General features: G+C 44.6%; 1 protein-coding gene and 1 long non-coding RNA gene across 3 annotated transcripts in view; one reads left to right on the forward strand and one right to left on the reverse strand.

The window, feature by feature from the left end:
• HIP1 (huntingtin interacting protein 1) overlaps positions 1–25,874 on the forward strand; it is a 141,753-nt gene that overhangs the window by 29,271 nt on the left and 86,608 nt on the right. The window lies entirely within an intron of this gene.
• LOC115636469 lies at positions 98–25,231 on the reverse strand. Its single transcript, XR_003996949.1, has 3 exons — positions 25,219–25,231; positions 6,228–6,233; positions 98–382 (listed from the first exon to the last, which is right to left on the reverse strand). It is a non-coding gene; the product is annotated as an uncharacterized LOC115636469 (long non-coding RNA).

Below are 25,874 nucleotides of genomic sequence, written 5' to 3' on the forward strand. Positions count from 1 at the left end.
GCATTTTAACTTGTTCTTGTACGTTACAGCTATAGCCTATGCCAGCTCTGCATTGTGGGCATAAGCATACTGCTTCACTACAGTGCAAAGTGGCAGTGACATCATTTTTCTCGCTGCGTGCAGCCGTTACCCTTTCTGACAGGCTGTTTATAATGCTCAGTTTACTAGTTTTCGGAGGTTGTCGACTGAGGCTAACTATTTTTGTTGAGTTGTTTCAGATCTAAGACTCTGGCAATTGCTGCTGCATCATTTCGCTAATACTTTGTGTCAATTGTGTGTGTATGTTAAGTATTTGAGTGTATATGTTTATCATGTGCGACTATGCGTGTGTAGGTTGTTGACATTTGTCATATTGATATTGTCAGTTGTTGTATGATGGCATCTCCACCATTCTAATTTTATAAATTTTATTAATAACAATAATTGGATATTCTAAAGGTAGAATAAAATGTAGTAGATTTTGATATGAAGGAAGGAAGTATACATGAACAATGCCACATTATGCAGTATTCATTTTTGAACGTTTATAATAAGGGATGCTCCGGGGGAAGGGAAGGGGGAGGGGAGGCGTGAGGTGGAAGTTTTGTCTAGGTCGCAAAATATCCTTGCACCGGCCCTCCCTATGACTTGTTAACATTTCTGTGCTTCGCATTCTACTTCTAAGCAGTGTGAAGCATCAGTGGAGTTTCTTGGGCTGCAGCACTATTGGGAGACTTGAAGATAAAGCTTAGTGTAGACGCAGCAGTGAGTGATCCAAAACCCTTGTCATATTAACGGCAAAATACATCAATTTAATGTGCAGCAGGAATAAAGCACTGGTTAAAAGAACCTTAGTGCAAAACTAGTATAAATCCAACTTGGGAGGCATCATCAGTGTAGTGAGGTGCTTTTCTGTGTGAAAGAAACGTCTTCCATCACTCCAGGTTTTAGCTGTATCCGTCACTGAAGGGGAAACAGCGTGTGAAACCATCAGTTGTTGGAATGCTCATGTTGAGTTTACTTGTTAAGGAGAGAGTATGATATTGCAGATCAGACACACTCTGTTAGTGCCAAGGTGAAGCGTCTGAGTCTCAATTAGTCCTTGTGTGCTATTGTATCCTCAGCATTTCTGAAGCAAGGAAATGGGATTATGCAGTTTTTAGACTTTGTGTGTGTGTAAAAGTAAACAACTGCTTTCTCTGCTACACTAGTGGCTGGTTGATAACATTTAAGTTCTGCCTAGTGTACACTGCATTCTTCACTAGGGTATCTAGGTACCGTACAAATTTTCAAATATATTCACACAAGGATCTCTTTTTTTCTTCTTCTTCTCTTTACCCTCATTAGTGGGAATTTAAAAATATTGTTGTCCCTTTGACTTGAGGTATTAGTTGAAGTTCAGGACCTGGCAGGGTTGTTTCTATTAGGAGGAGAAACTAGGGATATGGGTCAAGCATATTCTTGATGCTGTAGGTCAGCGATACTCTGATCTTACTGGTTCAGGAGCCAAATTAGTGATCAGCATTACGCAAAAGAGCTTTTGATACAGTCTCCCACAGTATTCTTGCCAGCAAGTTAAAAAAGTATGGATTGGATGAATGGACTATAAATTGGATAGAAAGCTGGCTATATCGTCGGGCTCAATGGGTAGAGATCAACGTCTCGATGTCTAGTTGGCAGCTGGTATCAAGCGGAGTGCCCCAGGGGTCAGTCTTGAGGCTGTTTTTGTTCGACATCTTTATTAATGATCTGGACGATGGGATGGATTGCACTCTCAGGAAGTTTGCAGATGACAATCAGATGACACTAAGCTGGGGGGAGAGGTAGTACTATACACTGTAAAACCCTGTTTCACCAAGCCTCCTTTATCTGGCTTTCTGTGTTAACCAAACCACCAGCCACCCAAGGCTGACAGCAGCTGAGGCTCGGGCTGTCAGCCCTGGGCAGCGGGAGTCCTGCCATGCGAGTCTGATAGCAGGAGTCCTGCTGCCCATTCCCTGGTTTATCCAGATTTTTGGTTATTCGATCTGTCTCTGGTCCCAGTTAGATTGGATAATCGGGGTTCCGCTGTATTCGTATATATAACAGTTTGACAGGGGAATTATTTAGTGTATATCTATTTATATGTGTGTGTGTGTGATGTATGTAATATTACAATGTGTATATTATATAATATAATATTCATTTGTGTGTGTATATATAATATTCTCACAACAAAATGACTCAGTATTATTATTATATGAACTACAATTGATTAATAACATAGTAAGAGCATCCTGATTGGTTAATAACTTAGATTGGTTAACAATTAAATTATACAGTGTTTTAATATCATGTGCTGCAAAGAGCCGCAGGAGACACGTTAAAGAGCTGCTTGCGAGACTCAGTCTGAGTATCATTGGTCTAGGCATACTTAATCATGCCTCTGCACGGGGGGATGAGACTAGATGACCTCTTGAGCTCATTTCTATGAGTCTGTGACTGATGTAATCTTGTTTATTAACAAGAAGTATACACCCAGTCCTGTTTTTCTAAACTTGGTAGAAACAGCAGCAGGCAGTTTCCTTGCTAAGAAATCCCCAAGTCTGCTCTTCAGCGAGTTCTGTACCCAAGAAGCTGTCAGTCCACACAGCTTCGCTCTGACCTGCTGTATGGTCTAGTGCTTTGGGCAGTAACCCTCCAGCCCCAGCTATTTGTTTCTCTTTCCGTTGAGCCTGAAATAGAGTGTGTGAGCTATTTATGGACTTTAACAAGGTCTACGGTTCTTTGGATCTGAGACTCACCTGTTGGTAGCCATTAGAACCTTTCAGCATAACAGTATTATTTGGGGAAACGGGAGCATTTTGTCCTGTAGGTGTTTAGGTTAGTGGCAATTCTGATTTCCTTTGGCAAGTAATTCCACAATGTTGGGCCAGTTGTGCAGCATGGGAGGGTGGTGGCATGATCTGTCAATTCAGCATGGAATAATCCCTTCTAAAAAACCTGAGGTGGCTTTACTTGTGCACCCTTGCTTCCAAGTGCTCTGCAAACTTAATGGATTTACTACACTAGCTGGGCAAGTTACTGCCATTGCACAGCCTGAGCCCAAAGACTCTCAGAAGGAAGGGAACTGCATGGAATGGGCATTCACTTTAGGAGAGCCAAGGTGGATTGATTTCAGTCACAGTGAAGTGAATCACAGATTTTTGTCATGATTTAAATCAGCAGGCAGGAAACTTTGATTTAAATAATTGATTTTAATTGTTTTGCATTTGTTCTTTTAGTTATTTTCCTAAGGAAAGGTTGATTCTCATTAGTTGGTAACCATTGAAACAAGTTGATATGTAACTAAATACAGCTCTTACGCTAAATTTAATGTTTGTTTTTTGCTAACCAGGAGGATACACTATGTCTATTTACATTTATTTGAGCAACTATATGGCTTACCTTACATTTATTCCAATTTTTAATTTTTATGTCTTTTATTATGTTAGAAAATGGTGAATGGTGCATTTTTTATTTACTAGATGATTAGTTTTTTTACTTCCAGTTTGTGTCAAGCTCTATTTGAATGGAAATTGAAATTAAATTAAAATTCACAAAACAGCATTTTAATTTTTTTGTTAAGTAATACTACCTTAAAAGTGATGGATACATACTTTTTTTTATCAAAACACGTTTTGCATTTAAAACGAACTGATTTATTAAACAAAGGCAGTATTGTCTGTATTTACTGAATTGAACTGATTGTTTCTGGTCACCATGTCCTTCAAAATTTTAGAACTAGTAGATCTCACCCTCTCACACATACTTTTTATTTGTAAATTGGAAGAGGAAAACAAATTTACTGCTTTTTCAACACCCAGTTGGTTCCTTAACTTTGAATGAACTAGTCATTGACCTAAACTAGTTGAATAAACTGAAATGAAGAAAATATTCTCTCTGCGCCTGCAGAAGAGGCTACTGCTGTGAAAAGCTGATTTAGCACTTCAGCAAACTCTCTGGTTCTAGGGTCTCAGCCAGTGACTCCCACCAGTTGAGTGGTTTGACTTTCTTTAAGCAGCGAACATGTATTTCTTAATATTATTTTTTTGCATTTCATTGAAATGATTTTAATAATAAGGCCTTAACATAGATTGTTCATTTCAATTTTAATTTTTAATTGATTTATGTTTAAAAACAAAACAAAACTGTGCTTAATTTAAATGTAAAAAAGCTTTAAATGCAAATATCTGATTTTAATATTTTTATTTTTAAAATCTATTTTTTTATTCACCCTAAGGAGAGCAGAACTGTTGTGTGTCAGATTGTATTCCCCCTGTATCTCTAGTGATTTGCTTCTAGAGTCAAATGCATGGTGAGTTGAGGACTTGTGTGAGCTGGCTGTTTACATTTCATTTCTAGAGCAGCTGTTTAATGTGTGTTTCCATGAACAGTCTTTCTTTTGCTTTCTTTCTGAATTGATCTCTAATCTCCTCCATTGGTCTCCTGGGTGTGGTGTCCCTTTGTTCAGTGAGCTGCATCTCTGATGAACAGGAGATTCTGTCTGTGTTGCATGATGGGATGTTGCACTTGTCTCTCTCCAGAGCAGGCTATGTGGAGAGCGAGCGAAGGGAATGCTATACCTGAGGCGACAGCTCTGTAACAAACAAAAGCAGAGAATACCGGCTATATCACTACAAATGATCTTTCCAAAGACTGATTTAAAACCATGAGCTCATCTGGAAGGGCTGTCGTGACACCAGCTCCTCCTTTGCTTTTGCTTTGCTTTGCTAGCCTACAAAGGGAAAACAGCTTTATTAGTTTGGTTTCTTGCCACCACTGGCCTGGATCTTCCTCTCACCCGGTGAGAGATGGCTCTGGGGGAGGACTCTCCCCAAGGGCCTCCTCACAGAGTTCCTCCTCATCATTCCATTTAGCATGGGCTGAGGGGGGGGTGGGATGTTTGGCTCCATGGAATAGACCACAGGACCCCTGGATCCAAACCTGCCAGATTGCCAGCACGGTGCCGAGTTAAGGCCATCTGCATGGAGGCCATGCCTCCATATCAGAGACCCTTCCTAGCCACACAGCCCATGTCCCCAGAGGCATGACTGCACTGGAGTTCCTCTAGCAGGGCACCTGCACCATGGGGATCCCTGCCACTCTACTATCTTTTCTGACTATAGTTAGTTGGGGTGGGGGGAGACAGTCTCTTCCCAAGCCTCACTGCTTGTTCTCCGCTCCTTCCTTTGCTATCAGATGGAGCCTCTCTATGGATTCAGGAAAAGTAGAATGCCTAGGAGATCCCTGCTATACCTCCCCTCCCCTCCTTCTAGGTGGCAGGAACAGATCTGAGCACACAGGGTCTCTTTTGCATGATCTTTTGCATCCCAATGTGTAGAAAGAATAGCAAATATGGCAAGTGACCAGCTTGGCTGAACAGCGAAATCTTCGGTGAGCTTAAACTCAAAAAGGAAGCTTACAAGAATTGGAAATTTGGACAGATGACTAGAGAGGAGTATAAAAATATTGCCAGAGCATGCAGAGGTGTAATGAGGAAGGCCAAGGCACAACTGGAGTTGCAGATAACAAGGGATGTGAAGGATACAAGAAGGGTTTCTACAGTTACGTTAGCAACAAGGAGGACAGGGAAAGTGTGGGACACTTACTGAATGGGAGAGGTAACCTAGTGACAGATAATGTGGAAAAAGCTGAAGTACTCAATGCTTTTTTTGCCTCAGTCTTCACAGACAAGGTCAGCTCCCAGAATGCTGCACTGGGCAACACAGTATGGCGAGGAAGTGAGCAGCCCTCAGTGGTGAAAGAACAGGTTAAGGACTGTTAGAAAAGCTGGACGTGCACAGGTCCATTGGTCCATATCTAATGCATCCAAGGGTGCTGAGGGAGTTGGCTAATGTGATTGCAGAGCCATTGGCCATTATCTTTGAAAATTTGTGGCAACTGGAGGAGGTCCAGGATGATTGGAAAAAGGCAAATAGAGTGCCCATATTTTAAAAAGGGAAGAAAAAGAACTTGGGGAACTACAGACTGGTCAGCCTCCCGTCAGGCCCTGGCAAAATCATGGAGCAGGTCCTCAGGGAATCCCTTTTGAAGCACTTGGAGGAGAGGAAGGTGATCAGGAACAGTCAACATGGATTCATCAAGGGCAAGTCATGCCTGACCAGCTGATTGCCTTCTATGATGAGATAGTTGGATCTGTGGAAATGGGGAAAGCAGTGGACATCATATATCTTGACTTTAGCAAAGCTTTTGATACAGTCTTCCACAGTATTCTTGCCAGCAAGTTAAAAAAGAATGAATTGGATGAATGGACTATAAGTTGGATAGAAAGCTGGCTATATCGTCGGGCTCAACGGGTAGAGATCAACGTCTCAATGTCTAGTTGGCAGCTGGTGTCAAACGGAGTGCCCCAGGGGTCAGTCTTGGGGCTGTTTTTGTTTGACATCTTCATTAATGATCTGGATGATGGGATGGATTGCACCCTTAGGAAGTTTGCAGATGATACTAAGCTGGGGGGAAGGTAGATATCCTGGACTATAGGGATAGGGTCCAGCGTGACCTAGACAAATAGGAGGATTGGGCCAAAAGAAATCTGATGAGGTTCAACAAGGACAAGTGCAGAGTCCTGCACTTAGGAAGGAAGAATCCCATGCACTGCTACAGGCTGTGGACTGACTGGCTAAGCAGCAGTTCTGCAGAAAAGGACCCGGAGATTACAGTGAACAAGAAGCTGGATATGAGTCAACAGTGTGCCCTTGTTGCCAAGAAGGCCAATGGCATATTGGGCTGTATTAGTAGGATCATTGCCAGCAGATTGAGGAACGTGATTATTCCCCTCTATTTGGCACTGGTGAGGCCACACCTGGAGTATTGTGTCCAGTTTTGGTCCCCCCACTACAGAAGGGAGGTGGATAAATTGGAGAGAGTCCAGCAGAGGGCAACGAAAATGATTAGGGGGCTGAGGCACATGATTATGAGGAGAGGCTGAGGGAATTGGTCTTATTTAGTCTGCAGAAGAGAAGAGTGAGGGGGGATTTGATAGCAGCCTTCAACTACCTGAAGGGGAGTTCCAAAGGGGATGGAGCTCGGCTGTTCTCAGTGGTGGCAGATGACAGAACGAGGAGTGATGGTGTCAAGTTGCAGTGGGGGAGGTCTAGGTTGGATATTAGGAAACACTATTTCATTAGGAGGGTGGTGAAGCCCTGGAATGGGTTCCCTAGGGAGGTGGTGGAATCTCCATCCTTAGACGTTTTTAAGATCAGGCTTGACAAAGCCCTGGCTGGGATGATTTAGTTGGAGTTTGTCCTGCTTTGAGTAGGGGGTTGGACTAGATGACCTCCTGAGGTCCCTTCCAACCCTGATATTCAGTGTTTCTGTGATCTAGGGAGGATGAATCCAGGCGACTAATTTAAAGATCTGATTAGCAACTGCTTCTTTTAGGCTGGGCAAATGATGTGCTGATGATAAACTATCTGCTCAGGGTTGAAGATAAAATGGTGAGTAATGGGGGAAGGAGCAGTGAAGGCACCACCCAGATTCTGCATACAATCTCTGAGTAGCTGAGTGGTTTTGACTAAAATGACCAGCAGTGAAATCTGACGAAATGGGTATTCATCCACGAATGCTTATGCTCTAATACGTCTGTTAGTCTGTAAGTTGCCACAGGACTCATTGTCACTTCTTTCAGCAGTGAAATGTGTATGTTACCATGTAAATTGCCATAGACTACACACACAGCTAGGTGGGAAACTGTTTTCTCATCCCATGAGAATTTTCAGGATTTCAAAAAAGTTTCCCATCCTGAATTGGGGCAAAAAGTTTAAATCTTGAAAAATTTCGCAAACCAATAATTGAAAATAACTTTCAAATTGGGTCAATTGAAATGTTGATTTTAACCTTTTAAAGATACTGTTTATTTTTTTAATATAACTTAACTAAAATTTCCAAATGAAAAGTTGCTGCACATTAAGACAAAACTTTGTTTTGAAAATGTCAAAGTGGGTGGTTTAGAGTAGACAATTCAGAAACATTTTTCCCAAATTTTTTTCAAAATGGGAAATTTTGTCAAAACCAACCCTTTCCTAAAACAGTTTCAATGAATCCACCAACTCAAAAATATTTTGAAAGTACAAAGTTTTCATCAGAAAATTCCTGACAGGCTCTACTACAGAGTTAACACTCATTGAGAAAAATGCGGAGCGGATCACATCTCTCAGGGCAACTTTTCTGTCTGTCTGCAGACTCAGGGCTTGTCTACATCACAAAGGTGCAGCGCTGGTGAGGGGGTTACAGCGCTGCAACTTAGGAGGTGTACACATCTGCAGGGCATCACCAGCGCTGCAACTCCCTGTTTGCAGCGCTGGCCGTACTCCCGTTTTGTCTCGGGTGTAGAGGACAGCGCTGGTAATCAAGTGTAGACACTTACCAGCGTTTTTCTTGACCTCCGTGGAATAAGCAGGTATCCCAGCATACCTGAGGAAGCCTCTATGGTAACCAAGCAGGTCTCCTTCCCCGCGGTTTGCTCCGGTGTTCTCTGAATCCCCCCCCAAGCGGGTCTCCTTCCCCGCGGTTTGCAGGGGGGTTCGGGGAACACGAGAGCAAACCGCGGGGAAGCAGGTCTCCTTCCCCGCGGTTTGCTCTCTCGTTCCCCGAACCCCCTCCGTGCAAGCAGGTCTCCTTCCCCGCGGTGTGCTCTCGCGTTCCCCGAACCCCCGAGCAAGCAGGTCTCCTTCCCCGCGGTGTGCTCTCGCGTTCCCCGAACCCCCTCCGTGCAAGCAGGTCTCCTTCCCCGCGGTGTGCTCTCGCATTCCCCAAACCCCCGAGCAAGCAGGTCTCCTTCCCCGCGGTTTGCAGAGGGGTTCGGGGAACGCGAGAGCAAACCGTGGGGAAGGAGACCTGCTTGCTCGGGGGTTTGGGGAACGCGAGAGCAAACCGCGGGGAAGGAGACCTGCTTGCACGGGGGTTCGGGGAACACTGGAGCAAACCGGGGAAGGAGATCTGCTTCCCCCCGGTTTGCTCTCGCGTTCCCCGAACCCCCCTTGAAGCTGCCCAACAGCGCTGCAGTGTGGCCACATCTAACACCACTTGCAGCGCTGGTTGCTGTAAGTGTGGCCACTCTGCAGCGCTGGCCCTATACAGCTGTACTAATACAGCTGTAACAACCAGCGCTGCAAAATTGTAGATGTAGACATACCCTGAGTCAGGCAGCACTGTGTCTGGACCCATTTGGAAGGTTTTCTTTGCAATATGCCAATATGACTTTTAAATGAAACATTTGAGTTTGCTCCCTTAGCCCCAACCAAATTTCCCCAGTGCTGCTCGTTACCAGCTCCGAGTGACTACTGGGTTGGTGGTGCGTCTTTGATTGTTGCTTCAGTCTGCTCTGGAGAGGTTTAGAGCCATCTAGGAAGAGGGGCTATAGATGGGTTATTAGACTTATTCCAGCAGGGAAAACTAATTTTAAAAAAGATGTGACAGAACCAGCATGCGCTGCCTGAGTCATAAATACCCAGGAGCTATGATGCATTTGTATTTAAAAGTCTAAACCTAGTTCTCTGCTTATTTCAGGAAATTAAACTATATCTATGCAGATTTGGTATCTCTTGTCTACTACTCATCTGATTAACTGTCTGAGGCTAGTTAAAACTGAGGGACATTCTCTTGTGCACTTCTCTAAACCACAGTAATTTACAAATAGTGCAAGTCTTAGGCAGACCTCATGGTCCCCAGCACTCAGTTTTATCGGCCTTACTTCCTGTTTCTTTATAGAGTGTAGAGTGGAAGCAACTTTTAAATCTACATCTTTATAAAGTCAGATGGTGGAATGCTATATATAGGAGCCTAACTCCTTTTGAGCATTCCACCCAAAGTGCCTCTAATCCATTTTCCACATCCTGTTGGATGGCATATGGATGTTTTCCAAACCCTAGCAGGGTTTTCGTTTTCTACAGCAAAAGTCCCAGAGCTGGTACTCAAAACTAGATGCTTTTGCTGCATACAGGTTTGGTAAATAAAATGGAACACTAATGTAAGTTTCAGGCTAATAGTATTTTTCCATTTTTGGGAAAGGATAATGTGTCAAAAACAGAGTTTAGAATGGGCTAAACTTGTAACTTTAAGGGATCATGACTGATTCATAGACTTTAAAGCCAGCAGCTGTGAAACAAAGTTTCCTTTATACATTTTTTTCCATGTCATTTGTTTTCCCTGAATTACCTTGTATCCCACCCTCTGTAGTGATTCTATCCCAGTGGCAGCCTCCCTTGTGTGTTTAGGATTTTTAGCAATTGAACAAGGGACAGTCTGTCAGGTGAACCAAGTGATGCCAAAAAATTCTGTTTACAGCGAGGCACAATCCAGCTCTGCTTTGGAAGGTCATTCTCTCTGCATATGTGCAAAGCTTTACCTGAACCTGTGTTTACCTGTGTTCTCTGAAGTGGGTGGCCAATTGGGAATGGGGAAATAATCACAGTTCAAAGCAACGATCTGTTAATTTTGTAAGCTGCCATTCACAGATGCCAGTTTGTGAAATGAGTACTTGTAAAAGCAGCAAGGATGGTCTATGCTTGCCCCCAGAATGGGACTGAAAGTCCCATTGCATGAGTGATTTGTACCCCAGAAGTGTAATACTTTGTATTTGTACCCCAGTGTAATACTTTGTATTTGTACCCCAGAAGTGTAATACTGCTTGTCTCAGAATGTCCCTTCTTGTTTCTCCCCCTCCTTTGAGAGCATCCAGTCCTGGGAGTGCAGAGTTGAGATCCTTACATAACTTAATTGAGCTATTGAACGGGATAATTAAATGACTACGTGAAGTATGCAGAGTCCCTGGAATGTGCAGCCTTGCAAAAGCACTTGTTTTGAGTTTTGTAATGTTAGGCCATGGCTACACTGGCGCTTTACAGCGCTGCAACTTTCGCGCTCAGGGGTGTGGAAAAAACACCCCCCTGAGCGCTGCAAGATACAGCGCTGTAAAGCCTCAATGTAATCAGTGCCACAGCGCTGCAAGCTACACCCGTAAGGGATGTGGTTTACATGCAGCGCTGGGAGAGCTCTCTCCCAGCGCTGGCGCTCCGACCACACTCACACTTCAAAGCGCTGCCGCAGCAGCTCTTTGAAATGTCAAGTGTAGCCATACCCTTAGAGAGTTCACACTGTGCTGAGACCCCTTTTCTGTCCACCCTGGGATTTAGGAACTAGAGTCTATCTTAACTTTGAGCAGCTTTGTACTAGAGAAGTATTTAGTTTATCCAGCTTGCTAAGAGTTGTCATAAACAGATAGCTAAGGATTAATGTCTCTTTCACCTGAAGCACCTGACCAGAGGACCAATCAGGAAACCAGATTTTTTCAACTCTGGATGGAGGGAAGTTTGTGTCCGAGTCTTTTGTTTTCGGTCTGCCTGCTTTCTCTGAGCTTTGGGGAAGTAGTTTCTGCTTTCTAATCTTCTGTTTCTAAGTGTAAGGACAAAGAGATCAGATAGTAAGTTATATGGTTTCTTTTCTTTGGTATTTGCATGAATAGAAGTGCTGGAGTGCTTTGATTTGTATTCTTTTTGAATAAGGCTGTTTATTCAATATTCTTTTAAGCAATTGACCCTGTATTTTGTCACCTTAATACAGAGAGACCATTTGTATGTATTTTTTCTTTTTTTTTTATATAAAGCTTTCTTTTAAGACCTGTTGGAGTTTTCTTTTCTGGGAAATTTCAGGGAAATTGAGTCTGTACTCACCAGGGAATTGGTGGGAGGAAGAAATCAGGGGGAAATCTGTGTGTGTTGGATTTGCTAGCCTGATTTTACATTCCCTCTGGGTGAAGAGGAAAGTGCTTTTGTTTCCAGGACTGGGAACGGAGAGGGGGAGTCACTCTGTTTGGATTCCCAGAGCTTGTATCTGTGTATCTCTCCAGGAGCACCTGGAGGGGGGAAGGGAAAAAGGATTATTTCCCTTTGTTGTGAGACTCAAGGGATTTGGGTCTTGGGGTCCCCAGGGAAGGTTTTCCAGGGGGACCAGAGTGCCCCAAAACACTCTAATTTTTTGGGTGGTGGCAGCAAGTACCAGGTCCAAGCTGGTAACTAAGCTTGGAGGTTTTCATGCTAACCCCCATATTTTGGATGCTAAGGTCCAAATCTGGGACTAAGGTTTGACATGGAGTGCTCTTAGCATCACTCTTCTAAACCGTGAAACTGAATTATTTGAGTAGCCAGATTCTGAGCTATTCACCCTGAACCATCACACTCCCCTTGGCCGACACTTTGAACAAGTGATGTGTTTTAAGGCTTGAATTAAAGTGCCGGGGAAGCTAGAGGACTAATACTGAGCTCCTAGACCACTGTCTGCTGTGATACTTTAGACTGCCTCTGGCAGCTGGGAAAAACCACCCTGAAGCTATTCTCTGGCTAAGTTCTCTGTATGTATAAATATCTCCTGTCTGTGTGTTCCATTCTATGCATCCGAAGAAGTGAGCTGTAGCTCACGAAAGCTTATACTGAAATAAATTTGTTAGGGCTGGTCCACACTGGCGGGGGGGGGGGGGATCGATCTTAGATATGCAACTTCAGCTACGTGAATAACGTAGCTGAAGTCGAATATCTAAGATCGGATTACTCACCCGTCCACACCGCGCGGGATCGATGTTCGCGGCTCTCCGTGTCGATTCCGGAACTCCGTTGGGGTTGATGGAGTTCCGGAATCGATATAAGCGTGCTCGGGGATCGATATATCGCGTCTAGATTAGACGCGATATATCGATCCCCGAGCAATCGATTTTAACCCGCTGATACGGCGGGTAGTCTGGACATGGCCTTAGTCTCTAAGGTGCCACAAGTACTTCTGTTCTTTTTAATGTGAAGTATATAACCCATAGCATAGAGCTCCTTAGTTGGAATTGATAACAGTGACGTTCACATGCTCCAGAGCTAAAAGGCCAGATAGTTTCAGGGGAAGAAGAAGGGTCTCTGGGACTGGAGTTCAGGAACTGCGCTGCAAATTAGGAGCCCGTCTTTGGTATAGTCTCCTTCCTTGGGTGTATTTAATCTCTCCGCTTGTTTCCCACATGTAAAATTGGGCTGCTAATATCTGTCTATTGGGGGTGTTAGATCATGTTTGTAATGTTCTGTGGGGCAAATCTCAGTCTCAATGAAGTCGGTAGGAAAACTTCCACTGACTTCAGGGGGAACTGGATTTAAATATATACATAGAGAGAGAGACACACACACACACATCTCATAGAACTGGAAGGGACCCTGAAAGATTGAGTCCAGCCCCCTGCCTTCGCTAGCAGGACCAAGTACTGATTTTTGCCCCAGATCCCTAAGTAGCCCCCTCAAAGATTGAACTCACAACCCTGGGTTTAGCAGGCCACTGCTGAAACCACTGAGCTATCCCTCCCTCTAGGGCCTATATAAATACTAAATATTATATGTTATTGTCACTGCTTCCAAACAGGAAAGATTGGGCTCCAAGAGTGAGTTATTTCCTTGTTGGGAGAGAAATGAGTGGAACAGACACGAGAGATTTTTTCCTAGCTTTTGTGTGTTTATAGTATGTGCGTAGTTCCTGTTTTTCCTTTTAAGCAGGGGTGGATATTAACCGGCAAATCAACTCTAAAGCTGACAGCTCACCAGCTTGAGCGAGTTGCTGTGTTCAAACCCTCAGTCAAACAGCACTTTCTCTCACAGTGTCCCAGCTACTGAACGACTATTGTGGCTCTTAATCTCGCCACCAAAACATTACAATAATTTCTTTTACTCAGACTCACAAATCTCATGCAGCCTTGGCTGCTTTGCAGAACGAAATGAAATCCTACCTGAACACCAGACTCAGACCCTTATGCACATCTCTGCCTCATTCCATGGACAGATTTCCATCTGTACTTTTCTTTACTTACTGTAGTTTACCTGTAACACCTGCCATGACTGTATCGTTTTTGTAGTTTGTTTCCTTGGTGTCTTTGGGTGCACATTCTGCATAGATAGTTCCACTCTTTTCCTTGTATAGTCAGTTTCTCCCTCTGTTTGTTTGTGTGAGGTTTTTCACACAGCTTCAGGGGAAAGAAAAGCACTTAAAAAGCATTGTAATGCCACTAGAATTATAGGGAGACTCGGGCAGGAGTGGTATCTGAAACTATTTTTAACTGAAAAATTGAATTTCACTAGAGTTCAAGTTGTTTGTGTCCCTTTAAATCTGAGGATCTCAGAGCACTTAACAGGTAAGCATTCTATCCATTTTAGAGATGGAAAAACTGAGGTACAGAGGTTGAGAGACATGCCCAAGGACACATGGTAAATTGGGGTCTATTCTCAGCTCTGACACAAGACCTGACTTCTGATCTCATGCTTCGCTAGCTTTTTTTCTTGTATGCACTGTGAGACGTTATCCCCTGCCCACCTTCTATACTGTCAATTCAAAGACATCAAGATTTTTACTAGGACTTTTTATCCTATAGAAATGTCAACAGTTCCACAAGCCGTTTTCTTGAGAGCACAGAAATGGGAAGGCCTCTCTGGGGGGAATTAGTGACTGAAGCCCGAGTAGCTAATGTATAGGCCTGATCACTGACATCAGTGCAAAAACTCCTGATGGGCATTGGATTGGACGCTGTAAGAAGAAGTAGCTGGCAGGCTGTATGTTTGTATGCTATGGTCTACAGTCTGAGGGCAATGGATCTGGTTGCTGTTGTTGCTTTAGAAGCCCTGCACTGCAAAGCAGTTCTGGCAGTCTCTCTCCAAACATTCCCCAGATCTTTGATAAAGAACTAACCAGCCCTCCGTTTTGGCTGCAAGCACTGCTGTGGTACTGCAAGTGCTCTTTTGGAAATGCTGACAAGGAGCTGCCTTTTCACACCATCCTCCTGGGACCTGTGACTGACTCCACAGTGTCTGTGGAATCAAAGGGGAAAGTGGTTTGAAAGGGCTCGTTTCCCCATGACAGTGCAATACGGAGGCTCTTATTTCTTTCTTTTTCTCGCGCTTCTGCTTTTTGCTTTGCAGAACGGGTCTGTCTGAGCTGAGCCATCCAGTCCTTGTGAGTATATTCATATTTTCAGCCCCAGGAAAGTATCCACAGATAAATATGTTGCTTGTTTACTATAAATATTTTTCCTGTTACTCAAATCTTATAAACCAGTATAGCGGCCCATGAGCTCATCTCATCCTCTCATGCTGCTTCCAAAATTGCAAACTTTTCCTAGCATGGGATCCGGTTCATGCAGCTTCCTGATGCTGAGGGAAGCAACATTGACAATGGCAGCCATTGCAGTTGCTCTCCAGCCAGACCAGTAACATATTACTGGTTTCAAATGAAACCAACTTTGTCTATTAGATTTAACTCATCTTAAGAAATAGCTACAATCAGTGCAGCTTTAGGAAGATACGTACAAAAGACGCATGCACACTTAGATTTAACACAACAGCTGCCATATGGTGAGTAAATAAACACTGGCAATTGAGTCCTTATTTGAGGGTCAGCAAACCTGTCACTTAACAGTTACACTCCTTTGTAACTCTGACAGTCTCTGACTTTAAATCTGTCCCCAAAATGAATACAAAGTTATTGCTCTTAGGGTATGTCTACATTACGGGATTATTCTGATTTTACTGAAACTGATTTTTGGAAACAGATTTTATAAAGTCTAGTGCATGCAGCCACACTAAGCATATTAATTCGGCGGTGTGCATCCATGTACCGAGACTAGCATTGACTTCCGGAGCGTTGCACTGTGGGTTGTTATCCCATAGTTCCTGCAGTCTCCCCCACCCATTGGAATTCTCCCCATACAAAGATCAGATTCAGTATCTCCTGTACGGTCCATGCTGGAGCTCTTTTTTGATTCTGAGACTGCATGGTCACCTGTGCTGATCCACGCTGGGCAAACAGAAAATAAAATTCAAAAGTTTGTGGGGCTTTTCCTGTCTACCTGGCCAGTGCATCCGAGTTCAGATTGCTGTCCAGAGGGGTCACAATGATGCACTGTGGGATAGCTCCTGGAAGCCAATACCGTTGAATTGCGGCCACGCTAACCCTAATTCGAAATGGCATGTCGATTTCAGCGCTACTCTGCTTGTCAGGGAGGAGTACGGAAATCGATTTTAAGAGCCCTTTATATCGAAATAAAGAGCTTTGTTGTGTGGACGGGTGCAGGGTTAATTCAGTTTAACGCTGCTAAATTTGAGATAAACTCATAGTGTAGACCAGGCCTTAGTGAGCTTGGTTTGAGAAGGATTCCTAAGCATGTTAGGCTGAAATTGCTTCTGGCACTTCTCCATTTTCAACCTGTCTCCATACGAAATCTGCCAAGACAGCTCCCCTCCCCCATCAATAGCACAAGTACTCCTAAGGCTGTGTTTCAGGGAATTTAAAGGAAATTGATAGAGACCATGCTGTATTGATTATTTCCTGAATAATTCATTGCAATAATCCAATTATCGAAGGCCTGCAAAGTGGAAAAGTGAGGCCAAAGTGGAGGCCATTGATTTTTGGACAGCTGTATTTAGCCAGGGTAAGCCTCCAGGGCTTATATAAGGAACAGGATGATTGCAGCTGATTGCCGAAATAATACAAGGGCAACTAAATAGCATACATAGTAGCACTGGAACGGTCAATTCCCCGCTGTGCACACCTCGGCACGGAGCACAGCGATCAGCCTATAGCCCTAAGAAGGTTGGAAGCACATGTTTCGGAAGATATTTAACCCCATTTGTCCTTCTAAAGGTACTGTTTTTGTCTTGCATTTTGTAGTATTTCTGTATATAAAGACTCTGCAAGGAAGCACGCCACTGGAACAGTATGAACTGGACTGTCTCTGCACAAAGTCCTCGTAGGAGGAATGTTGCAGAAGTCAGGAAGGCTGGAAGTGGCACCTAAGAGTCCAGGACAGATTCCAAATAGCTTGAAGAGTGTGGCACAAGGGATACAGAACAACATCCAGAATGGACAAGTGATCATGTACGCAATCTCTGAGCCTTCTAGGGGTGCAGAGTTAGTTCCATCAGTTACATTCATTTTTTAATTCTCTTTACTAAATGCTGTTCTTTCAGTCTGAGCACGTAAATCAGGGATTTCCCTAATTGTCTTTGTGTTTCTTCACAAATCAGTCCCTGTGAAAAGAAGTATGATGGCATCTGACAGAAATGGCAGAGCCTGGGTGAAAGTAACTTACAGCTGAGGCTTTCCCAGCACTTGGATGCTAGGAGTTGTAACCCGGAAGTACAAATAAAAGAAAAACTGCACATGTTTGGCACAGCTCAGAAATGTAAAGGTTGTTTTTCATGCCTGTTAAAACAGCATGGAAACTGGTTCACACTTCCTTCCATTGGGCTCCCACGACTCCAGGGTCAGTAATGAGCAAGATGACAGCCCCAAGTGTTCAGCAGAGAAATGCCATTTGGAATTAAGAGCACAGGGAAATTACACCTTGTACAGTTTATACATGGTGACAAGCACTGCTGCCCTCTGAACCTTCATGCTGTGGCACTAAGGAAAGTGAATGTGGGTTTCCTTTAGGTAAAATGTGCACCTCTTGTGGAAATAACTCCCAATATATACATTTAAAGCATTTAAAAATTCTGCTTCTGAAAAATAGTGTTGGCTGGGTGCTCTGAAGAACAAGAACTTACAGACATAGTGAGATAGCTAGATCGAAGGCACCTATCTTAGGGTATGTGTACACTGGAGCTGAAGATATCATTTTCAGCTCATCTGGACATATCCATGCTGGCTGTGATCAGGCTAGCCTGCTAAAAATAGAAGCATAAGAGTGGAGGAATGGGCTATCCACCCTGAGCATGATCCCGTCTGAAACCCTAGGCGCATACTTGAGCGCCTCCCTCACCCATCCTGCTGCTCAAACCGGCATGACTACACTTTTGGTTTTAGTGCCCTAACTTGATCACAGCTTACGCAGGTATGTCTACCCCAGCCAGAAATTAGACCTCCATCTCCTGTGTAGACATTATACTGCCACCTATCGCCATAGTATTCAAGTGCCTTCCGTGTAAAGTCAAAAGTAAAATCAAGAGTGAGTTCCCTAGTGGACTTCATGGAGTCTCTGTTTTTTTCAGGATGAAAACTCTGCTCGGACTGGAGGTTTTGGTTTTTATTTTTATTTTTATTTTTTGGCTTAGTTAGAGTTTAAGGCTGGAAAGGGATGCCAGTGTTGTGAGTGTCATTCTTTGGTGGGAGGGCTTCCTCAGAGAGGAAGGTTTTGCAGCATTTCCGAAAGATAGTCAGACTCTGTATTTACCTGATCTCCTCTGAAAGTTGGTTCTCTAGCCAGATCCCCTGGACTGAAAATGCTGAGCTCTACCATCAGATCACCACCCATTCTCATTCAACAATGGTGGACAGTTCTTGCTGTCCGATGGCTCTTCAGTGACCTGTTTTGGACTGAATCGGTGGGTCTCAGTCAAATTTTAAGTAAACCAGTTTCCCCATCACAAAAACTACGAGTGCAATTGGCACAAATGGCACCCTGCTTGCTGACAGTCTCTGGAGACTGAATATGTGGCGAGCCCCTCTTATTCTTGGAGTGTAACCTTCCAGGGAAAGTTTGAGGCATGTTGGCAGGGGACTTTTATGTTAGCTGCAGGGGTGGAGGGGTGGAGATGCCTTATTTGTTTGGGGTGGACTAGGACTAAAACAGAATAAAGTAACAGCTGTTGAATGTGGCTTTAATGAGTAGTTTTGTACCATGACTAAATCCGTCTACTTTAATCAAATGAGATAAACGAGCTTCTGTTCCAAACTCAGTGTTTCTGTTATTACTGGGGTCCCTACATTCCCCAGTTGGTTGTGGCCTTACCTGCTTTGTGCTAAATAAAGATCTTCAGTCTGCAGAGCTGGAGACCCTGCCCCCTTTCCCCTGCCTCAAATACAATTCAGTTGCAATCTGAAAAATGAATGAGCATCACCCACTGCTGGGGAACTGGGTCATGAAAAACCTGAGCCCTTGGAAGTCCCAAAGCTATAAAACCACAATCTGTCTGCTTTGTATGTGGGCAGGGGGATTTAAAAGGAAATCCTCTTCACCCCTTCGGCAGGCAATTCATTGGCTTAATCTGCAGAGGAACCCCTCTCTGGTGAATAGCACTTTCTCCTGCTGTGTCTCCCACCGATCGGACAGCAGGAGGCTGCTTTGTCTCCTTGCAATAGGAGCAATAGTATCTATCCGGGGGTTTTCTGTTTTTTCTGCCTAACCCTTTTCCTCTTAAATGGTTTTTCCTCCAGTTCCCTTTGCACCCTGGCTGCCCAGAGGCTTCTACTAGCCCAGGATTGGCCCTGCTTGCCGCTAGCTGTCTTCCAAGTGGTTTTTACATGAAGCTTGTGTTGTGATGCTGAGAAGAATGTGTGGTGAGAACAGGAGGCTAAAAATAGCTGAGGATCAATAATTATAGCACAAGCCGTGCTTCTATTTATTTAAACAAGTAATCTGTATATAGACAATGCAGCAAGGGGGCTCCCCCGAACCCTGTGCTAATACAGAGTGAGGCTCTGTGCCTGCACTCCTCCACGCTGGGGAGGGGTGCACTGAGAACTGAAGATGAGCCAAAAGCTCACTGATCTTTGCCTACATCTGTCAAGAGATGTGAATACTCTGCATTTTTGCAGTTCTGGGGCCTGGGTTTATCTTCTGCTTTTTGGTGTCTGTGAGAGACGAGTTCCTGGGCTTTAACTAGCACATAACCTCAGCCTACTCATCCATTGGCCAGGGAGACTGCTGGCCAGTCCTGGGCCCCATCGGGGGAAAGTCAGCCCTGGGCAGAGGGCCAGCCCCAGGCCTACACCTCATTTACGTCCCATTTAAGCTTTGCAAGTAGGGCAGCGCTTAAGTGGGACTTAACTGGTGCCTAGTTTGTGCTGGTCCTTTGCACAGGGGGAAACAGCACCCTTTTAGAGTAGGGCCCTGATTTAAGAAAGAATGTAAGCCCATGCTTAGCGCTGCCCTGAATAGGGCCAGGTTTTCAAGAGCTTTAGGCACTTAAAGATGTGGATTGACACCTAGTGGGCTTTTCAGCAGGGTCCAGGTGCCTATCTCCTAGGGGAAGCAGCGAGAGTGAGGCACCTAGCTGCTTTTGAAAATTCCACCTATGTACATCTCTAGGTGCCTAAACAGCTTTGCAAACCTGGCCCCAAATGCCTGGCTCTGAATCCTGTCTGCTGTCAAACTTTACTGAGAAGCGATGAGCCAAGGACAGTGTAAAGATTTCATGAATATTTGTTTCATCAAATATTTTCATTGGTACAAGAGTGTGTGGATTTGGAGATCCTTTGATGGTGGTGATGGATTTCTTTTGAAAGCCCGAGACCCTCTCTAGCAAGCTTAATGGAGCTAAATCCTTAGTTTAGCACAAGTCTGGAGGCATTGCAGCTTGATTCTGTAGTGAGTCAAGAGGATTAAGTCTGTCTTGGATTTCCATTGGTGAAGCTGACCCACCACTGTAATCTTGAGGAGATTGAAGAATTAAATCTGTGGTATCAGACTCTGCCTTCAGTACAGCCAGGATGTTAGCTGGTCACGCAGCAGAGGACTAGAATACAGATCAGGAACAAGTGAGGTAGCAGTGTACAAAGGGTGTGTGTGTGTGTGTTGGGAGGGAGCTCCGTTTGGAGCACTGGGGGCAGTTTTCAGTCCTTTATTTCAGGAAGAAATGGAAAAAGGTGACAGGGCTGATCAAAGGCCTCAAGGGTTGTAACTAGGAAGAGTTTCAGAATGTTGTTAAATTCACAAGAAAATAAGTAAGTGAGAAGACAAGTTCAGAGAGGGAAGATGCTGCAAAACCTGTAACAAGAATAACATTCAAACTGAAACCAGCTAGCGAACACTGCTCCATTTTTCCCTGTGGCCCCTGTGAATTTTTGGTTGTAGTTTTCATTAAGCCTACGTGTGTTTCAGTTTCACCCTATATTTTGCTTTGCTACCCATCCAGTGGAGGGAAAGGGGATTAAATTTGCTCTCAGGGCAGAATTAAGGCATGGCTACATGAGAGAGTTTAATGTAGCGCTCTAAGGTAGCCAGTCTAAGGCCTGCGGTACACTATGATATTAGGTCGAATTTAGCCGCATTAGGTCAATTTAAAAATGAATGCGGCCACACAACCAACCCCGTTCTGTCGACCTAAAGGGCTCTGAAAAACCAACTTTGGTACTCCTCCCCGGTGAGAGGAGTAGCGCTAAAATCAACTTTGCTGGGTCGAATTTGGGGTAGTGCAGATGCAAATTGATGGTATTGGCCTCCGGGAGCTATCCCAGAGTGCTCCATTGTGACCGCTCTGGACAGCACTTTGAATTTTGATGTGCTAGCCAGGTACACAGGAAAAGCCCTGGGAACTTTGAATTTCATTTCCTGTTTGGTCAGCATGGCGAACTCAGCAGCACAGGTGACCATGCAGTCTCCACAGAATCGTAGAGCGTAGAATGTTTCTGTGCTCCCCCTATCATCTCTGTCTCTGAGATTATCACAGATTAGAAGGCAAAAAAAATGCACTCGCGGTAACATGTTTTCTGAGCTCATGCAGTCCTCCTGCACTGATAGGGCACAGCTTAATACATGGAGACATTCGGTGGCAGAGGCCAGGAAAGAATTAAGTGAGAGCAAAGGCAGGATGCAATGCAGAGGCTAATGGGGGAGCAAACGGACATGATGAGGCGTCTGTGGGGAGACCAAACGGACATGGTGAAGTGTCTGTTGGAGCTGCAGGAAAGCCAACAAGAGCACAGACCCCCACTGCATCCTCTGTATAACCACCTATCCTCCTCTATATGTTCCACAGCCTCCTCTCCCAGACACCCAAGAACATGGGGGCGGGGGAAAGGGGAGTGAGAAGCTCCAGGCACCCAACTACTCCACTGCAGAGGATGGCCCAAGCAACAGAAGGCTGTGATTCAAACAGTTCGATACTTAGTATGGCTTGGCCTTCCTTCTCCCCTACCCCACCCGGGCTACCTTGTCTGTTATCTCTCTTTTATTTTATTTTATTTTTTTAATTAATAAAGAGAGAATGCATGGTTTCAAAACAATAGTTACTTTATTTTAAAGGGGCGGAGGGTGGTTAGCTTACAGGGAATTAAAATCAACAAAGGTGGGTTTGCATCAAGGAGAAACACACACAACTGTCACACCGAAGCCTGGCCAGTCGTGAAACTGGCTTTCAAAGCCTCTCTTATGTGCAGCATGCCATACTGTGCTCTTCTAATTGCCTGGTGTCTGGTGCAAAACGTTTGTCTGCCGTTCCTTTCACGGAGGGTGGGGCAACTGATGACATATACCCAAAACCACCCGCAACAATGTTTCTGCCCCATCAGGTATTGGGAGCTTAACCCATAATTCCAATGGGCGGCGGAGACTGTGAGATAGCTATCCACAGTGCACCACTCTGTAAGTAGATGCTAGCCATGGTACTGAGGACGCACTCTGCCTACTTAATGTGCTTAGTGTGGACGTACACAATCAACTGTATAAAATCTATTTCTAAAAATCGACTTCTATAAAATCGACCTAATTTCGTAGTGTAGACATACCCTAAGCCAACAGGAGTGAGCTCAGCTTAAGTACTCCAGCCCCCGCAAGCGGTGGTAGCTATGTTGGTGGGAGAAGCTCTCCTGCTGTTCACACCAGCTCTTATGTCGGCGTAATTTGTGTTGCTCAGAGGGGTGGTTTATTCACACCCTGAGCGACATTAGTTCTGCTGACATAGGCTGTAGTGTAGACATGGCCTAACAGATGCAGGTGGTGGGTGTTGCCCATGTGTCTGAGCAGACTGACAGGGTCATTTTAAAAAAAGACTGGCTGACTCATATCAATGGAAAATCCGAGAAGACAATGGAAAGGCCAGTCAGCAGGCCATTGATACCTGCCAACTATCGACTACAGGGAGGAGGATTTCCTCATTTCTCAGCAGGGACACAGAGCAGAGACCACAGCTTGAGAACAAGGGACTGGTGGGAAGTGGAGGGATAAGTGTAGGCTCTGAAAGCAGCTTGGGGCTCTCACACCTGGTTTGTAGTTGGTTTAACTATGTTGGACAGGGCTGTAAACAATCCACACTGCTGACTGGCATAGTTTAACAGGCCTACGTCCTCTTATAGACAATGCTACATTGATGGAAGAATTCTTCCGCTGACCTAGCTACCACCTCTCAGGGAGATGGGAGAATCCCTCCCATCCACTGCAGAGTTTTAAGTGTAGCCAAGCCCTCACCTGGCAACTGACTAAGGCCATGTCTACACTACCACTTTACATTGGCAAAGCTTATGTCTCTCAGAGGTGTGAAAAAAGCATACCCCTGGGCGGTACAAGCACTCATGTGCACAGCGCTATATCGGCGGCATAGAGCAGCTATACAAGCGATCTGACACTGGCGCAGAGAAACAGCCTGAAAATAAAAGTTCACTACAGCTTGGCTGGTGAACTGTAGCTTTACCTGACCGGAATATGCTTTAACCTTTATTTCTTTGTGCTAACCTCAGGACTTCTAACACTGTTCCACATGACTGAAAAATTCTATTCTGTTTTGAAAATGCTGTTTGGGGTGTCACTGCAAATACTGGCTGGGGTGCATTAGTCACTGAGCAGTGGACAAGTCTCCACCCAGAGTCTATCTCTGTTGGATGTGCTGAGCAGAGCTCACGGTGTAAACAGGAGTGCCGGAGCCCAGTTGCTCAGGCTGTGAGGCTGAGTGGCCTATCCTGAAGAAAGACTGAGATCCTGTAGGTGTCTGGCCCACTAAAGGGGTTTCTGCAGCAGACCTCTCCCGCTTCAGGCTCCCGTGTCATTCCTGGACCCTGGTGCCCCTTACCTTGGGGTTCTGCCCACAGCAGTACCCCATACTCTGGGTCTTCCCTCCCAGGGGAACTCCGGTCCTTTATACCCACCTTGCTCAGAAGCTACTACCAGTTGTCATCTAGCCCCCTTTCCCTGGGGCAAACTGCAGTCTGTCATGGCCAGTCATCATTGGCGAGGGGATTGGACCAGCTGCTTCTACCTATCCCCAGGCTGCACCTCTGCAGCCCCCGTGCCTCCAGTGACATTGTACTCTATATGATTTTATGAAAGTATGCTGATGAGTGTGAATATAATGTAACTAAAATATGCTTCATGCAAAAGGTCTCTTCTATCATTACAGAGTTTATAATCTACTGAACGTGGTCATCCTATTTGTGTAAATGTATCATTCTTGTATCTGAAACTAGAACTTTGAAACATAACTCTGAGAGCCTATTGTAATTATGCAAAGTGTGGGCCATTAATGGTGGCTTGGAATCTTGATGGCTCCCATCAACCAGGACAAATGACTGCAGATGGCTCTGTTTTACTTGAAGGTCTTGCTGTATACGTGTGTGCTGGCAAGTGTGTAATGAAGTCTTGCCGTGACATGGGATCATGTCACCTGAACTGGAATCCATCTTTAACCTGGTGTCTTTCCATTGAGAAGGAGGGGGTAGGAACCCAGAGAGGGACAGAGGATTCCTGCCTTATGCAAAAGATATATAAGTGGGTGGAACAGAACAAAGGGGGCAGCCATCATGAGAAATCCCGTAGCTACCACCTGCGCTGGAGCCAGGTCTGTATCAGGGGAAAGCATAGTGCCCAGACTAGGAGGGCATCCAGTCTGTGAAAGAAACTTACTGAAACATCTCTGAGGGTGAGATTTTATCTGTATTCAGTTTTCTTACTGTATTAGGCATAGATTTGCATGTTTTATTTTATTTTACTTGGTAATTCACTTTGTTCTGTCTGCTATTACTTGGAACCACTTAAATTCTACTTTCTGTATTTAATAAAATCACTTATTAATTAACCCAGAGTGTGTATTAATACCTGGGGGAGCAAACAGCTGTGCATATCTCTCTATCAGTGTTACAGAGGGCAAAAAATTTGAGTTTACCCTGGTGTGGTGATGCAGTTTGCTTAGGTTAAATTCACCCTGTGCGCGGACCAGCTCAAGGCGTGCGAACCACCTAAATCCTGCGTAAGCCCAACTTTGCGCAGAGGTGAATCTCACCCACACAGCATGATGGAGGTAAAACAGGAAATAAGATGATCGCCTCTATTTAAAAGGGACAAAGGAGAATATGAAAAGTATTCTAATATCTGTTCTGCAGATCCATGGGATGTCCTTGCCTTGGGAGCAGCCTTCAGTTTCAGGTCTCTCATCTCAAAAAAAGACTCAAGAAATACAGCAAAGATCGAGAGGGCAACAAAGATAATTAGTCACCTAGGAGGTAGGAGGGCTCCATCGGAGGCGGGTTGAAAAGGCCTAGGACTATTTTTAGATCTAGAATAGTGAAAAGTGAGACCAGAGATGACAGAGCATAGAAAGTCATGGATGGATGGTATAGTAAAGGCCAGCTGGGCTTTCAGTTTATTCCATCCCATAAAGAAGGGCACAGAGAGGCACTCAGTCAAATGGAGGCAAGAACTGTAAAACTGATCAAAGGAAATATTTAAAAATAATGTATAATTAACTTGTCAAACTTGCTACCAAAGGCTGTAATTGAGACACAGATCTCTGTAAGATTCACGGAAGGTGTTGAACGCTCCCCCACCCTTATTAATGGCAATCAGAATTTTGTGTGTCCTCCTTTACCCCTTCCAATCTTGTTGGTGCTCCAGGGAAGGTGTGAAGGGTGGGAGAGAGGTGGGAGGGTTCTGGGTGTTTCTTTTTCAGCGTTTGTTTTGGCAGCTGCTAGGTGGCCGGGGCTGTGTCTTTTGACCAAGATACTGACTGATCTGTGTCAGGGAGAATAAATCCATAGTAGAGGGCTGTGAACTTTGGTGATATGTGGTAAGGAGTCTCTGTGCCCCAGGCTTAGGGAGTAAACTGACCTCCTGCTGGGAGCAGGAAGAAATTTCCTCATGTGGTTTGAGTTGCATAGTTAGATGCATAATAAGGCTTCTCTGCTTTCCTCCGAAGCAGGTT

Source organism: Gopherus evgoodei, chromosome 17 (genome assembly GCF_007399415.2).
Source record: "Gopherus evgoodei ecotype Sinaloan lineage chromosome 17, rGopEvg1_v1.p, whole genome shotgun sequence".
In the NCBI taxonomy this organism is placed as follows: domain Eukaryota; kingdom Metazoa; phylum Chordata; order Testudines; family Testudinidae; genus Gopherus; species Gopherus evgoodei.